The sequence below is a fragment of the Helianthus annuus genome, chromosome 9, assembly GCF_002127325.2.
Source record: "Helianthus annuus cultivar XRQ/B chromosome 9, HanXRQr2.0-SUNRISE, whole genome shotgun sequence".
Taxonomy (NCBI): Eukaryota; Viridiplantae; Streptophyta; class Magnoliopsida; order Asterales; family Asteraceae; genus Helianthus; species Helianthus annuus.
The window spans coordinates 177217712-177222438 of NC_035441.2; the positions used below are offsets into that span (position 1 = coordinate 177217712).

At 32.4% G+C, this 4727-nt stretch overlaps 1 long non-coding RNA gene across 1 annotated transcript; it reads right to left on the reverse strand.

The window, feature by feature from the left end:
* Positions 1 to 1593: 1593 nt before the first annotated feature.
* Positions 1594 to 3155, reverse strand: LOC110875019. The gene is made up of 5 exons (XR_004868046.1): positions 3065 to 3155; positions 2855 to 2889; positions 2469 to 2568; positions 1751 to 1890; positions 1594 to 1647 (listed from the first exon to the last, which is right to left on the reverse strand). It is a non-coding gene; the product is annotated as an uncharacterized LOC110875019 (long non-coding RNA).
* Positions 3156 to 4727: the final 1572 nt, after the last annotated feature.

Consider the following 4727-nt stretch of genomic DNA (forward strand, 5'->3'; position numbering starts at 1 on the left):
GCATATTGTTAACGTGTTATCGTGTATATTGTATTATATAACTTACCTGATGTACCGACTTTTTAAAATTTACCTTTTAATATATTTTGAGTTCAATTCGGATGTATTATAGGCATATAACTATATCAAATGTAGTGATCATTTGGATTTTGAAGGCCATGTGTCGTAACTACGTAGCAGGCCTCTTGTAGATATAATTTTTTTGTTATATATAATTCTTTCTATCAATCGATCGGTATCAGTTATAAATATCTTTTTTGGAAGGGCATCAGTTATAAATATTTAATAACACTAACAACTGTAACAAAGTGTCTTCATCATGGATATCAATGAAATGAAATTGCATAAATAAAAATACAGGTGCCTTAAATAACCCAACATGAATTCTTGTCTTGTAGGTATCAGCGAGACGATATAACATATAACATAGATTATATTAAATTATAAAAATCGAGCCACGTATTACACAATAGTCTTTAAATCGGAGTAGCAATTCTGGATTTCTTGTTCCTATTTCACTTCTAGTTGTTCCTGTTGAGACATTCTGGTGGTTAAGTAGTAAGTAGTGTGCCCGCAACCAAAAGATTAGAAGTTCGATTTCCTGTAAGGTGCAGGTGTGTGATGTATAAGTGTGTTTATTCTAAAAAAATTCCAGGAATTGTTCAAAATATATATAAATAAAAATAAATTCACTTCCAGCCCAGTAAAAAGGAAAAAGGAATTTATAGACCGGGTTATGTAGCTTGGGTTGCAATACGACTTTAATTAACATATTGGATTACTGGGAAAAAAAATCATAGGCCCTGATAAGTTATAGGGCCGGTGTAGTTCATACCCAAATTCGGCCCGATCAAATAATGGAAAAGTAAGTAATCATTTATCAAAAGGACTAGTCTAAGATCCCGCGAGTTTCGCGGGTGGCTTAACACAAACATATAAATTAGTAAACTACAATGAGTTGAAAAAAGGAAGTAACGCAAAAATCACAAGTCATTAAAGACTTCTTTATACACCACATTTGACATTATTATTTTGCTACTACGTTTCATGAAGAAACTGCTCAAGTCAAAATCCATTACAATGGATGATAATTATAAAAAAAAAAAAAAAAAAAAAACAGATGCAGGAACTCATGTTCCATTTCATTCCTTCTTTAATCAACACAAAGTTAAACAAATATATATCTAAAACCAAATTTTTTTCCAGCAACCGAAATGATTAAATGCAATTAAGGGTAAAAAAAACCTTATCGAACCAATTTCCTGATCAAATGAGCGCCCGGACCCCAACTTGTTGCATATCTCTAAGCTTCCAAACTGGCATATGAGAACCTTCTTCTGCCTCCGTAAGCTGCATCGCCCACAAAACCAAAGACAGTCAACCAACGAAAGCATGACCTTCTTGACACTGAAACTTGTAGCAAATTACCTTGCCTCCTTCTGTTATTTCACCAAGTCTATCTCATACATAATACACCTGTTTTGTATGAAACTGTACAGCCAAAGTTACCCTAACTCAGTACAAACTTAAGTACCTTTTTTTTCTTTTTTTAATCGAATTGAAAAAATTGCGTACCCCGACAATAATTAAAGGATTGTCGCCCATCATTTTGGTCTCTCTTATGTCGACTTCAGATATATGTAATATCTGCATCATTAGAGACATTAGCAAATTCAGCCATAGTTCTTAACTTAAAATCTACTGTATTTGTTCTTTGCTTTGTGGAATATATAAGTAATTAACGACTAACCTTGTTGTCATAAAAAGTGCCCTGCATCTCACAAACTTGATATTCGGCTTTACATCTCTCAATTATTTCAGGGGAACAATATTTCTCCAGTACCTTGGTTTCTCCTCTGATGTAGGCCTTGAGGACGGATTTCACAATTTCTTGGACATCAGATACAAAGTCAGTACTAATGAAATCATTACTATGGTCTTGCCTCCTAAACACCAGCATGAAACTAAAAAACTGAGCATACGCAAACACTCTTGTAGGTTAATAATCAATCTTGAAGCTAAATAAACATCTATATTAAAGGTTTATCACATGAAAATCACATGGTCAAAGAAAGTTTAACGACTAATAGTCGAATGAAAATATTACTCTTGAATAATGACAAAACTAAGGGAACTGTATAGAAAAATCAGTGATTCAATTGTACCATAATTTGTAATTGTGGCATTGTTTGTTTCACGCCTAACTGGCTTTTAAGTAGAATTGAGAAAACAATCACTCGGATAAACGACTTACACATTCCAATATAATGAACGAACTTTAGTTGAGACTAATAACATCAATAACAACTCAATATAATCTTGAATTTCTAACTCAAACACTACCAATCCTTAATTTCCTGTCAATCACATACATAATTAGATTCATTAACAACAGAAACCGAAATAAAAAAAATACAAAGAACCAATAAATACGTAGCTGAAAACTGAAAAAAAGGATATAAACTTACTATATTTGCATCATAGAACTCAAAGGACTTATCCAGCACAAACAACAGTTTTTTGCAAAAGCTTCAGATAATCGATCACATCAGTTTGAAAGCCAGGTACCTGTATAGTTGAGATGATTTTCAGTTTCTATATCCTCTTCAACAAATGGTTGTCTTTGAACTCTTAAAAACACCTTCTACAGGGTCTAAAACCAATAATTATTAAAATGATTTTTTTTTAAAAAAAAGGCCAAAAATTATCTATTGATACCTTCAATAAAAACTTGAATATTATATAAAACTACTGCCTTTCTCTTCCCTTTTTAACATGCTTTTCTACACCAATTACATTACATAAACATAAAAGTAAGCTCTGCAGATCAAGTGTACATTTCCAAGAATCACACCTTACTAAGCTCTCCAACTCATGTTTATCTTGTCCCTAAATATCAAAAGATATCAATAATCAAATCCATTTAAATGCAACAGATCAATCAAAAAAGTTGTACACAATGCATGAACATTTGTACCCCGCAACATATCCTAAATCTTTAACCTTCATGTGATTCAAGATTTTCAAGAAATACAAATTGTATAAGTTAAAAACAAACTTTTACCATTCACCTAGCTTGCATATTATTATAATATTAGAAGCTTCAAAGCGAGGCCTAGATGAGAATTAGGGTTTGGATACGACTGAAAAAGGATGAATGGTGATATTGAAACACGAACTGTGATTTCAGAATCATAATCGGAAAAACATGAAAACATTTTCTTTGTTTATTAATTCAAGATTATCCAGGTATGGAAGACAATACATCAAAAGAAAAAACTTCCCTTGTTGCTTGCAATCAAAAGCGAAGAGTTCTAGTGGTAGGTCCGCCTGAACTTCATCGGTACCCTCCACTTTTAGCAATTTTCTGCAAAACTGAACCATTCAAATCAATTAACTACTCTGTTTCTCGACTTCTTTCTAATCCAAGTCACCAACACCATCTACAACAAAATCAACATCATCATTTTGTTTTAAATCATTAGAGAACTTAAGTACTTTTTTTTCTTTTTTTAATCGAATTGAAAAAATTGCGTACACCGACAATAATTAAAGGATTGTCGCCCATCATTTTGGTCTCTCTTATGTCGACTTCAGATATATGTAATATCTGCATCATTAGAGACATTAGCAAATTCAGCCACAGTTCTTAACTTAAAATCTACTGTATTTGTTCTTTGCTTTGTGGAATATATAAGTAATTAACGACTAACCTTGTTGTCATAAAAAGTGCCTTGCATCTCACAAACTTGATATTTGGCTTTACATTTTAAACAGTAGCTAGGGCATCCACATGTGACCTCTGCATACCCATCACTGCTAATCTTAAACCCATACATCTTCCTCACTTCTTCCTCGCTATACATCTCCTTCAACGCCACCACCTCTTCTGCCATCTCTCTCTTTCTCTGTTGACCATAATCATACATATAACATATAATGAGAATTATTATTTCAATTTCATACAACAATTGATTGTGAAAAAGAAACTTACTCTTCAAGAAATCGAGGTCTCCGGTAACTGCAACGTTCAACAACCGTTGGATCTTTTTCTTTCACTGAAATCAAAATTGGATAACTAAGTAGGCACAATTACAAAACACCATAAGCATATCCAAGTTTAAGTTATCCGGAGCACCTGCTATTGCCAAAAAAAAACATAAAAACCGCACATGCTAGAAAAAAAAATTGAAAACAACTGTTGGTGTTGTAACTTTTGCCTATATATTTAAGCAAACTAATTACAAGAAAATATGAGCATAAGATACCTGTTGCGCCTCGTGTTTGACCTGCATCCCTGCATAACAGAAACGGCCATTTCATATCAGTTATTAACCAATAAACATTACTGACCGACCAATTGGAGAAGGCTTGACATATATTAAATAATGGAACTTTATAAACTCGTTGTCAATACACTTCAAAACTGATTATTAAATATATATATTTGGGAGTATTGTAGTTAGAGAAATTGCTCTTCATCAATCCAATCCAATCCAATCGTACCAAAACGTATCAACTGCGAGTCAAAGTTATTATTATGACATCAATTGCTCTTCATCAATCCAATCCAGATTACATGTATCTGCAAATTAACTCAATCCAGAAATTTCACCATTAATTTTTTTTTTCAATTTGACTTTTTATATCTTTAAATTGTTTGATTTTTTCTTCTTTTTTTAATTCCAAATCTTCTACCAATGGTGTCAATAAAGACTCTGTAATTT